Raw genomic sequence first — 13,895 nt, 5'->3', positions numbered from 1 at the left:
AGACAAAATCCTAAACTTACTACCATTTTGGTATTCACAGAAGGCACTTACTCATTTTGGTATTCACAGAAGGCACTTACTCATTTCGGTATTCACAGAAGTTAGGAGTCCTAACTTTAGGACTCCTAAATGCCTTCTGTGAATACCGAAAATCTTAAAATTAGGATTTTTCTCAGTTTAGTAGTAGTGTAGTTAGGACTCCTAACTTTAGAACTCCTAAATGCCTTCTATGAATACCGAAAGTCTTAAAATTAGGATTTTTCTCAATTTAGTAGTAGTAAAGTTAGGACTCTTAACTTTAGGACTCCTAAATGCCTTCTGTGAATACCGAAAGCCTTAAAATTCTGATTTTTCTCAGTTTAATAGTAGTATAGTTAGGACTCCTAAATGCTTTCTGTGACTACCGAAAGTCTTAAAAATAGGATTTTTCTCAATTTAGTGGTAGTAAAGTTAGGACTCCTAACTTTAGGACTCCTAAATGCCTTTTATGAATACCGAAAGCCTTAAAATTAGGATTTTTTCTCAGTTTAGTAGTAGTAATGTTAGGAGTCCTAACTTTAGGACTCCTAAACTGAGAAAAATCCTAATTTTAAGACTTTCGGTATTCACAGAAGGCATTTAGGAGTCCTAAAGTTAGGACTCCTAACTTCGGTGAATACCGAAGTGAGTAAGTGTCTTCTGTGAATACCAAAATGAGTAAGTGCCTTCTGTGAATACGAAAATGGTAGTAAGTTTAGGATTTTGTCTTAAGTTAGTTCTGTGAATCGGGCCCGAGAACTTTAGTGAAATTGTTCTTCAGAGAAAGTTACTCTTTTTCCCCATTCTTCCAGCAGCTGTGCGAACTGTGAAGTTGTAATTATTTCTTTAACCAACAGAAAAAAAGATTGCCATCAAGAGACTTTAACTGATATATACATTTATACACAAGGAATGCTAGTCCTCAGAGTTAATAAGGTATTTTCTATAGAGGCTGAAATGAAGACTAAAGTTATGCATGTATAGATAATGTTGTTCTGATAACTAATATTGTTATATTAGTCGTTAGAAGAGAACCCCAAGACAATTATGTGTTACATCTCCTACTTTTGCTCAATTTAAAATGTAGACAAAGAAAATCAATACAAAATTCCTATTGGATGTCCCAGCAAAGTAGTTACTAGAACTCCAGGCTAATAGACTATATTGTATTTCAAGCTCCAGAGGCAGTCTCTCATCTCTTCCCATTCCCCTTTACCCCCTACCAGTACATTTTGGCAGGGAAGTTATAGTGACATTCTATACAAGGAGGCGTAAGAGTGAATTCGGATTATCAATATACATCTTTTACAAAGCCCCAGGGGGTGGTGGTCCCAGGGGCTGGGGGGTCCATCACGGACCCCCCAATTTGAATCTTTAGTGCCCCGGGAAGGTGGCAGTCCCCAGGGCGTGTGGGGGGGCTTGAGCCCCCCCACACAGGGTATTTTTATATTTAAATAAAGCCCCGGGGTTGGCGGTCCCCGGGGCTCGGGGGTGCCTTAGAGGCCCCCCACATTAAACTATTAAGCCCCGGGGGGTGGCGGTCCCTGGGGCTGTGGGGGGCCGTGTGTCCCCTGCAATTATTCATACTTTGCCCCGGGAGGTGGCGGTCCCCGGGGCAGTGTGGGGGGGATTGGGCCCCCCCACACATTATTTTTATCATGCCCCCAGGATTTGGCACTCCGGGGGCTAATTAGCATTGAAGCGCGGGAGCCCACGCTTCATTTTTTTTTTGATCGGCGGTATCCACGCACCCAGCGCATATTTTGCCGATTTAAAAAAAATATATCTTTTTTTTGGGCCTTGGGGGTCCTTGAGGGACCCTCTGAGCAGGCCTAGCGGGTAAGGGTGTTTATACCCTGCCCCCTTTTTGCGTTTTGTACGTTTTTTTTAATTAGGTTTCTTGTGCCTCGGTTCTACCGAGGCACAAGATGGCTGCCAATACTTCCTGATTTGGAGTGCTGACAGCCAATTAGAATACAGCTCGTGCACAGCAGGGTGCGCGGATCCAGCGCGGCCGTAGATATATATGTGATTTTGATCTTGATTTTCTCAGGAACTACTGAATGGATTTACATCATTTAAGCAAAAGGCACGACTCTGAACCAAGGTCTACCTTTCTGCCAAATTTGGTGTAATTCCGTTCAGCAGTTCGGGCTGTAGCTGCGACTAACGGTCCCTATAGAAAATTGCATGGGGAAAACACGTTTTGGGACACCCCTTTTTTCTCGGCCCCTGCTTGACGAATCACCCCGAGACTTCCAGGATAGGAGCGTACCGGAGCGGGCCACGAGTTTTGAAAATTTGGTGAAGATTCGTCAACCGTCGCCAAAGTTATTCCAAAGAGAATGTTGCGGAACTGCCAGTAGGTAATATATATATGTATATATATAGAGAGAGAGAGAGAGATAGATAGATAGATAGATAGACAGACAGACAGACAGACAGACAGACAGACAGACAGACAGACAGACAGACAGACAGACAGACAGACAGACAGACAGATAGATAGATAGATAGATAGATAGATAGATAGATAGATAGATAGATAGATAGATAGATAGATAGATAGATAGATGTTATGTTATGTTAAATGTGATTTATAAAGCGCACTGACACCGAAGCTTCCTGGCGCTGATAAACAGAACAGATGAGGGGAGAACGTAAATGACAGATTCTAAGTAGGAATGGGGAAGAGATGGGTTTTTAGCATTTTCCTGAAATTCAGAAGGGAAGAACAGGATTTGATTGGGAGAGGGAGGAGGTTCCAGAGCACAGGAGCTAGATAAGAGAAACGACGAGCGCCGAATCTCTTGGTTTTACTCCTTGGGGTAGTCAGTAAATCGCAGTGAGCAGAACGGAGATTGCGTGTGGGACAGTGAGGGCGAATGAGGGATTTAAAAAAGATAAGGCTAAGACAATGAAGTGCTTTGAAAGTGAGGCATGCCACCTTAAAGGCGGCCCTTCGATCGATTGGGAGCCAATGGAGGCTCGTGAGCAGAGGCTTAGCTGATTGCCATCTGGCAGTTCCATGAATCAGGCGGGCAGCCTGATTCTGGACAACCTGAAGGCGTTGAATCAAAAATTGTGGCAAACCGTGGTAAATGGCGTTGGAAAAATCCAGACGGGAGAGTACCAGCGAGGTGATAGTTTGAGTGAGTGCTGCTGGGGGCAAAAAGTGACGGACTTTGCGGATCCTTCGGATATGTATTTGATTTTTTACGGAGTATTATATAGCGCAAACTTGACCAGAGGGTATCAGGGCGCTTTACATAGCTCCAGCTACGTTACATCGTTACATGATGACACATTCATTTATTTGTTAGGCGCAGGAAGATTAAGTGATTTGCCCAGAATCACTGGATGTTCTGCGTCATTGCTGAGACTCGAATCCAGTTCCCCAGATTGGAGGTCGACCACCCTTGCCGTTAAGCCAACTCCTCTTCCCCATAGGTAATGATTTATTTTCCTTTGACTTGTCTCCATTCCTTTTCTTGGTCCACTTTGATTTCTCATTAAGACTTTACTCATTTTTCTAGGATCTACCTATGCTCTACAACTTGATTCCTGTCCTGATGATGACCTTACAAATGCCTTATGGGTTGAAAAGCAATCAACATCTGGGGGCATAAAGACATTCTATTACTGCATTGGTCTACCAGGAGCTAATTAGAGACTGATTTATTTCTTCACAATTTTGAATATAAGTAAGTTTGCATCAGTCCTCTAACAGATCATTGGACTGTCTATCATCTTTTTATGATCATCTTTTATGTTTTCTTCATTACTGCACCCACTCTCACTGTGTTATCACTTTATTCAACAGAGCATCAATGTTGTTTTTCATAGATCCACGTGTACAATGTCTAATCTTGACATTTTAGGCTTCGTTTTATTTGTATAAAACGATTTTTCGTGCTGGATGCAGGTCTCTTTCAAAATTGATATGTATATGATTGTATAAACTGACAATACAAAAGTCTATATGATTTATGTTGGTAAAGGAAACCTAGTGGGATACTTGCTGTATCATAATTATTACATACCCTTTCCTTCCTAGGTATATAAGTTGCTTCTGTTGTAATTATAGTAAACGTTTAGAAAGTTGTCATTTTTGTATCCAATTCAACTGTGTCTTTCTATCAGTAGCCAGGGTCACATGATCATGGTTGTCTCTCCTGTAGTGGGTTGATGATTCGTTACAGACATTGGGGCAAAAGGGTTCAGGTGGGGGAAGGATGGCTGAGAGAGAAGTTGTACCCAGCCCTGATTACATTTCAAAGGGCCTTGACTGCAACACACACAAAGTAAGCTGGCACCAGGTCTACCCTTGCTTTTATCACCCTAGATATTTGGTAGCCAAACCTAGGAAGGGCAAGGGAACCTCTCAGAATAAATATGGGGGTTGGCCAGGGTTAGCCTTCACACAAAGGCTAGAACTGGGGATAAAAAGTGGCACTCTGAATGTGTGTATATATATATATTCAATGAAAAAACCAAAGGTTTCACACATGTTATAGTTAGCTGGACATTTCACTCGTAAAAAACCAATGAAATTCCCCCGTTATAGTTAGTTCAGCTAACTATAACTCGCGCACCCGCAATGCACTACTGATGACGTCACATATTACATCACTCATGACATGGTCAGTGACATCACTCATGACATTACTGATGACATCTCAAATGACATCACTGATGACATCATCCAGTGAATGTGTGTTTTTCTGAAAATTAAATATGTTTAATATATGTATATCTCAAGGTCGATGGAAGAATAAATGAGTATATAAGTGTCTAAATTGATGATTTGTTTTTGAAAAATTGATTGTATTACTGACTGATTAAGTGTATCTTTTTGAATACATGGCTAACTGAGTAATGTTTAAATGTGTAAATACCTGTATCAGTCTCTCACTTTGTATATAAGTGGCTGCATGGGTTGGTGAGTAGCTACATGAGTGTCTATATAGGTTATTAGTTGGTTTTTTGAGTATCAGTATGAGTGTCTGAGTGTCTTCATGGTGCGGTGGGGGGTATTACGTAGTGCATAGATGCATGAATGAGTGACTCACTGTTTGTATGTGTTGAAGACAGCATGTGTGCAGGACTGTATGGGTGGATGAGTGTGTGCATGGGTGTGTTAGTGAGTGAATGACTGTCTCAATAGTGTCTTCATAAGTAACTACATATGTTTTAAACTAGTATATGTGACTATTGGTGTTTATAAGTGAGTATATGTGAGAGTGAGAGATTGGTAGACTTCCTGTATGAATAAGTATGTGTTTCTATAAGTGATTGTTTAAAAGACTAAGTATGTGTAAGTTTCTGTAAAAGTAAGTGTGGTGGTGTGTGTATAACTGTATATGCAAGTAAATGGATGTTTGATTCTTTATTAGCATGAGTGACTATGTGTGAGTAACTCTATGGATGAGTGGCATTGTGTTACAGGATGTTTAGGTGTATGAGTACATATGATGTGTGAGTACATGTATGAGTGACTGTATAGGATTGTTGGTGGATGAGTGGATGTGTATGTGGATCTTAGAATTACTGAATAGGTTGTTGTAACTGTTATTGGTATGTCCATTTTTTTGAAAATTTCAGTCTCTATTTTTGAATGTTTGTATCAAAGGTTATATTAGGGTGAGAGGAGGTCTACCACTCTGTCACAAGGATAATGTCATCAGTGATGTCATTTGAGATGTCATCAGTGATGTCATGAGTGATGTCACTGACCATGTCATGAGTGATGTAATATGTGACGTCATCAGTAGTGCATTGCGGGCGCGCGAGTTATAGTTAGCTGAACTAACTATAACGGGGGAATTTCATTGGTTTTTTACGAGTGAAATGTCCAGCTAACTATAACATGTGTGAAACCTTTGGTTTTTTCATTGAATTTCTAAGGTTTTTTAAATGCTAATTCCTAACTATAACGTGTGTGAAACCCATGGTTTTTTCAGTGAATTTGCAAGGTTTTTTAAATGCTAATTCCTTACTATAACGTGAGTGAAACCCATGGTTTTTTCAGTGAATTTGCAAGGTTTTTTAAATGCTAATTTTTTTTTTTTTCTTCTTTTTTTTTTACATATTTTTATTTTAATTGTCTATCCTTTTTTAAAGACTATGGTTAAATTTTAAAAATTCTACAATATGTTTTTATTTTACAATTTTTTTAAAATAAACAGGTAAAATTTATTAGCAATACATTTTTTTTTTTTTTATTTTTTTTTACCGTGCGCGTACGGTAAGCGCACGTCTTGCTGTAATTACGTTAGATTTCTACGCTGTTTGCGTTCATTTACGCAATTTGCGTAGACGCACGTCACGCGCGCATAGCGCGTGACGCGTACGCTGCACGCGCACGTTACGCAGAAGTGAAGGGGCGTGCCTGTTTTGCGCATGCGCGCGTGCGCGTGTCTTTTTTATGCGCATGCGTACTTTTGCCGTAAGCGCACCGTAAGCGTACCGTAAGCGTACGGTAGGTCATGTGATCATGAAACACAACTTTTGATTGGTTGAAACTACTTTCAGTTCTAGAACTCTCCTACACCACACCCATTCCCCTCATTTCTGCTTGTGATCACTTAGGAGAAGGAGCTGGGTTGTCTTTGTGATACGATGGCAGAACAGCAGAGCCCTTCTGAGAGTGAGGCTAGCAGCACTACCTTGAGGCAGAGAGCGAGGAAACAAAAGACCTCTTACATATGGGAGTATTTTTCTTTTCCAGAAGGCCAGCAAAAGGTAAATGCACCCTTAGTGACTTGTAAGCTGTGTGGCCGTGTACTTTCAAGAGGGAATCCCGACAGGAAGTATTCCTTTGGGAATCACACCATGATGAGACACCTTAAGGATGTACACAGAAGGACACATGCTCGACTTACTGAAGGTAACCCTTCAGTAAATCAACCAAGCACATCCACAGCAGCTCAGCCTGGACCATCATCTGCAGTGCCGAGTCCTTCTTCTGCAGGTCAGGTGAGCCCTTCATCTGTGGGGGGAGCATCTCCTTTTTCTGGTCCTCTGGAAACTAACCCTCGGTTTCTGAGGGTTGAAATACGGTGCGCCACTTGTCATGATCTAATTTGTTATAGGGAGACCAGTATTTCCCTAGTGAACAATAAAATAGATCAGCACACTTGTCGTACCGTCTAATATTCCCATTCTTTCTTTCCTCTGTCCCTGCATGAACACAACGGCTCTTTTAAGAGCCAACCTTACCTTTCATCTATTTTTTATATATGTTTTTTAAAACTTTTTTAAATTTTTTTTTTACCGTACGCGTAATTTTTTTTTTTTTTTTTTAAAAACACTAAAAATCAATTATCACATTACAAGGTCCTTGAGAGACTACAATGAAAAACTGAAAATGTGATTGTAGAGAAGTGGAAAAAAGGGACCATGATATTATTGACTTACCATACCCACTCAAAAAAATATTTATTCATTTAAATTTTTTTTAAATTGCTTTAAAAATGGTTCTAGTTTTCGAAAATTTTCTATCTCAATCTGAAAAAAAAGAAAAAAGTATTAATATTTAATAAAACATTTTATGACACAGTACACATATTTACATATTTTTCAAAAAATATTTTTGCCATTTTTTTGCTGTTTTCAGAATATATTGCATTTCACTATAAATTGTGAAAGCAATTGCATTCATCATTTAACAGCGGGCAAAAAAAAAATTAACAATCTCAAAGATTGTTTTAAAAAAGCCCACAATCTCTTTTTGCATAAACATAACTTTATAGAAATGCATAATATTCTTAAAAAATATCATCTAATATCAATACTTATTTCTTTAAAATACCGTCTGATATTTTTGTTTCAGAAGTATAATCACAATAATATATCTCAAATAACTCCACAATACATCTGGTTCCATTTCCTTTAGGCCAAATAGTAATTTTAAAATTCTATTTTGATTAAATTTCCAATGGTAATCCAATAAAAAACTAAAGTTTAAATTGTACAGATCTCAACGATTCTCTGTAACATTTTGGTTTCCGAAAGATTTATTAATAATTAAATAAGTCCACAATAGAATTGTTTACCTTTCCGCATGGCCAAATAGTAATTTTAAAAATCTTTTTTGAAAAAATTTCCAATGGCAATCCAATAACATTCCAAAATTTAAATTGTGCAGAAGTTACCGATTTTTTCTCAATTTTTGGTTTTCCAAAGTTTCATTAAAAAATGGAAAAATTCCACATTACAATTGGTTACCTTTCCATTAGGCCAAATGATAATTTGTTAAATCTTTTTATTTGTAAATTCCAATGGTAATCCAATAAAATGGTAAAATTGTTTTGTCCAGATGTTGCCAAATCTCTCTAAAATTTAGGTTTCAGGAAGATTAGATAGGAATTTGCTAAATCAAAAGGCAAACGTTGCTTAAAAATCAATTGGGAATCATTATACAGTGTCCAGCCTTTTTCACATTTAAGATAAACTGTGTAATGACCAGAAGTTACAGTAGGTCCATCATGGAAAATTATTGCATCTGTTACAAAAGATTTTCCTGAAATTGATAATTGCTGTCCTGTAAACTTCTTTATTAAAGTATCCAATTTTGAACCATCAGCTCTACATCGTTGCATCATTAAAATTACATACTGTCCGTATTCCTTTAAAATTAACGTTGAAAACATGTCAGATTTACACTCACCGCATTGCATGCTATGAATAGCATCTTTAACTAATTTAGCAAAAGTGACTGTTTTACTCTCTGGCAATGTTAAATAAATAAACCTTTCATTATCAACATTAGAGCCACATATATTATAACAGTTTTCACAACTATGTTCCCATTTATAAGAGAGACCAAATAAATTTTCAATGGGAACCCCTTCTTCTTCCAGTACCTGAAGAAAATACATCAAGAATTCCTGTGCGTCTTGCTGTACATTTTGAGAAAACTGTGTTCGTCCTGAACATACATCTAAAAGTTTTCTAATTTCAGTAGCACTTTCTATTTGAGTTTTATCATTACTCAGCTTTTCAAAAAGGAGACTCAGCACAGAACAGAATCTTTTTCCCTGATTTACTATTATCTGCTCTTGCAAACTTTCCAGATAAAATGCAACATTCAGCACTACATTTGCGTAGCAGTTGACACCAGAGCTATTTTCAAAATGACATCCTACAACCTGTTCTTCATTTTCCTTATTCTTTTTGCTTGCAATTACATTACTCCTCTTTTTTTTCCTCCTCTCTACATCTTCATTACAGATATTCTCATTTCTCCTTTTACGAGAAACTACACGTTTCTCCAACACAGGATACTGACCTAAATGAGGAGCATAGCTTCTTCTTAATCTATTATACTCCTTTACACAATTTGTATCAGCACTAACTTTTGAATCATCAAAGTCTATCATGAATAAACCTGATAATGTTTTCACTTGTGACAAAGCAACATATGCCATACCTTCTTTGAACACAGTTGAACCAATGTTCACAAATGCAGAATCTACAGTCAATCCTTGAGACTTGTGAATAGTTACAGCATACGCTAGAGAAAACGGAAACTGCTTCCTACGTACATATAAATCTTTCACAAGCATGAAACGAACTGAACAACGACAAATGTCTTTAACTTCTTCTATCTGATCAAATTTTATTTTTAAACATTCAATTCCATCTTTTTTCTGATAATTAATAAAACCCACAACTCTTCACATAGCTCCATTAACTAAACCTTTTTCAACATCCAAATTTCTCCTTAAAAATACTCTACAGTTCATGCAAACATATAGATTTTTTTCTAATCCAGCTGTTTTGGAAATGTTCTTCTCTAGTGAATCCAATTTATTTTTCAGTGTGCCTGTTAATGTGACAGTAATTCTTCCATCCTCAATTTTGTCCACTGCTTCCAATTTCCTGATATCTTCCTTTTCCAATTTCAAAAGCTCCTCATTGAATATTGAGCATTCACGTAGAGTTGGCATTAAGCAGATGACACTTTTGTTTTCTGCAATGTTCTTGTATATCTTCTCTGCAACTATTTCTTCCTTTGGAAATAAATTATGTAGCAGCCGACTCTGTAATGCTTTTTTGCCAGCTTCAGTGAGTAGTCCAATTCTGATATCTTTCAGAATACTTCCATATTCTTCATCGTTTGCTTGCCTCATATTAGTAGTAAGTTCCTTGTACTCAAAGAAGGACCAAATATTTGTATTACCGATGCTTCCCAATGACTTTTTCGTGTCTTCATGTGTCACAGTATTAAACACTGGTTGTCCTTTAACTGGAGTAAGTTGCAAAAGATCTCCAAAAACTATGACGTGTTTTCCTCCAAATAACACGTCATAGTCTGTCTTCAGAATTTGCTGCATTCTTAAATGCACAAAGGCAAGCATTAAGTTTGATACCATGCTCACCTCATCAATAATGAGAACTTGCATCTTCTTCAATACTCTTGAAACTTCCAAGCATGCTTCTCCAGTTAGCTTTTTGTATTGTATTTTGTTCTCATGCTCCACTGGTAACATTAGCAAACGATGTAAAGTGATTCCTTTTATGTTATATGCTGCTAACCCAGTTGGAGCAGTAACCACACAAGACAAAGTAGAATCCGTTTTTTGCTGTAGGTAGCTTCTGATGACTTTTATAAGGAAACTTTTTCCAGTTCCAGCTTGTCCGCTTACATACATCCTGATTGGATGAAATGATGTGCATGAGCACTCTTTTTTTTCATGTAGAAATCCGTGATCAATTTTGTTTCTGATCTCTTCATAAATTTGTTGCTGCTCTTCGTTCAGTTGTCTTTCCAAATTTTGTAAGTCTATAAATTCTTCTTGAGCTTGATTCATAGCCGTTTCCACTACATTCATGGCTATTGATGCTTCATTTTCAACGATTGGTTGTCCTAGGGGATCTTGACTGAGTGTTCCTGAACTTTGGCTATCCTGAGAACTGTCTCTAGCTATTTCTGCTGCAATTGTAGTTTCCTGTTCAATTTCTTCATTTAACATTTGCAGATAAGTTGAGAATGTACTGCATTGTATGCTGTCTTTGCAAGCATTAAAAGAATCTTCATAGCTTTGAAATTCTCCCAGTAGTTCATCCTCTGTACGCCATGGTTTAAACAGCTGTAAAAGAGCCAAGTAGTAAAATTCCTTTTTGTCAGTAGTGTCGCAACTCAGCTTCCTGTGATTTATCAAACTTCCTTTTGTTTGCTTCACCAAACATCCTTCCTCATCAATGACTTTATATTTTCCATTGTTGATGTCTTCTGTGGCTTTCCGTGAATAAATGTAGTTCTGCAGCACTTCATAGAGACACATGTTCTCCAGATGATGACTTCTCTTGGGATAATATGTGTCCAACATGTTTGATTTCAAAATATCTGTACTTTCTGGGTCATTCTCGGCCAAATATTCAATTTCTCCAACAGATTTCAGTACCCGATTTCTCATTGCTGCAAGGCCTAAACTTGCCCAAATTCTTCTTCTTGATTTCGAGTAGAGACTTGCAGAAGATAACCTATCTGAACATTCGTAGGATCCAATTTCTCGATGCGATAACATCTTCAAACTGAAACTGTACAGCTTCTTACTGACAGTTTTCTCGTGAGAAATCTCTTCCCACATTTCCTTCAATTCTGTTTTTTCTGATTTCGTAATGTAAGACGTTACATATCGAGCAACAGCAATGGAATTGTCAGCTACATACTGTATATCCATGTTAGCGTTCCACATGGATAAAATCACTGGGTTGTAGTCATTTATATTTTTTGATTCTTCTTTTCTTTTAAGGTTGTAGGTATTCTTAGGTGATTTTCTTGTGATAGTATGTCTCACAGATGACATAAAACTGTTTACTCTTCCATTTGAAAGTACAGGTCTAGGAAATCCAAATCGACATTTAGTGTAGTATTTATCTTTGCTCTTGTATTTCCGTCGACAGTATTTTCCACACCGATGACTTTGGAAACGTAAAACTTGCTCCTTTAACTTTTTCTCTTCTGTGCTTTTTGGTATAGCACATGTTGCATATTCTTCAATGTAAGATAACACTGCTTCATCAGCATCTGTTCCAAACTTTGGGGCATCCTTGATCCACAACAGCATATGAATATGAGGAGCACCTCTTGCCTGGTATTCTTTTCTCCAAAAGAAATCCACTACTTCTCCTAGAGGTGGATTTTTTTTATTGCAGATGAACGACATCATAGCCTCAAATCTATGATTGAAATATCTGCAAACATTAACCGGATCCAATGAGCACAGTTCTCCTGCTGTCTTGTATTCGATGTTTTTAATGTTTGAATTTGCCTCTCGTAGAAAATCCAGTAAATCATCCCAAGCGTACTCCGCACAGCTTAGGGTAACGAACCATGTTGGTGTTCCTAAATTCCATAACATGCATTTTAATTCACCATGGCGTCGGTACCAATATTCATTTGTCCCACGCTGACAAGCCATCAGATTGATCAGTTGTGTTTCCAAATGATCATCTCGGTGCTGCACTTTCTCCATAAAATCCTTAGCAGACACATTTTGTAAATGTACTCCACTTTTTAAAATGTGATTTACTGTATAAGACAATGCAGACAAGTCGCTTTCAAATAAAAGATGGAACAAATAAGGAATACTTTGTCGAAATCTGGGATCTTCAGCATATAGTCTTGTAATCCGATACTCAGAAGCTGGAATCTGTTCCGGACGTTCATCGTATCGTCCTCCTTTTCCTTTAGGAAACAGCTGGGGAAAACATCGAGCTTCCAAGCTCTCCTCCCATACACTCACGGGAGTTCCTTTTGCTTTCTTCATCTGAAACAGATCAATATTGTCTCCCATAGCTTCTTTTGAATGTAGAGGATGTATGCTAAAATGTTCATAAATTTCTTCTTCCTTTGACTTGTCCACTTTTTCAATTTGTCCAGTTGGTGTTTCTGTGTCTTCTTGTAAATCTTCTTCTTCTTCTTCTTCTATATAAATTGATTCATACCATTTGTTATTCCTTTTCAAATACAAATTTGCTCTTTGTACTTTCCGTACATCTACCAGCTCCTGCCAAATCTTCTTATTCTTTGTAGGTACACCATTAACCAGAATAATTAATGGTTCAGTTTCCAAAGTATCCGCATCAATAGTTTCCATATTTTTTTTCAAATCCAAGGGCAAATACACCACTCTACCTTTTAAACCTCTCAGTAAATCTGAAGGAGGTAATTTACCAGTTTTGGGCTCCATACGTACTATGGTCTGGAACGGATGAACACATTGAATGAGTATAGACTCATATGTATTTAATTCAGAAAGTTCAGCAGGAATAGCATCCAATTCTAAATTATTATGTACAGCTCTGGTCGGCATTCTATTTTCCTCTAACTTGTTGTAACAGTATTTACAAATACGCTGATCTTCACCCAATTCAAAACAATTTTCAAGAAATATATATGTGGCAAAATCCTTCCACTTATAATTATCTTCATTTTCACTCTTTCTGTAGAGATCAACATTCCTAGTTTGTTTTCTATAATGAGTTCTGCGGCAACAAATACAAGTAATATTTGGTCTTTCATTAGAGATTATTGCAAATATTGTTATGTGATCATTAAATGTCTTACTTACAGAGGGTTCTACATTCTCTTCCACTTCTTCCTCATTTACTGTGTCCTTCTCTGCACTGTTTTGTTCAGGACCAAAGTAACAAAACTGAATTTCATCAACAACCTTCTCTACATCTGATACCGTTCCACGGAACAGAGCCCTATTCAATTCATCTAACTTTATTGCTGGACTTTTAGCAAAATACAACCGTCTCACAAACTTTCTCATTTCAGTATGATGAACAGCCAGCATCCTAAAATGATGGAAAACACTATTACACACTTTTCTAGATAGACAAGCCAGAGAATGACCCTG

Source organism: Triturus cristatus, chromosome 4_1 (assembly GCF_964204655.1).
Source record: "Triturus cristatus chromosome 4_1, aTriCri1.1, whole genome shotgun sequence".
Classification (NCBI taxonomy): Eukaryota; Metazoa; Chordata; class Amphibia; order Caudata; family Salamandridae; genus Triturus; species Triturus cristatus.
The sequence above is the reverse complement of the archived record's forward strand: the minus strand, read 5'-3'. Positions refer to the sequence as shown.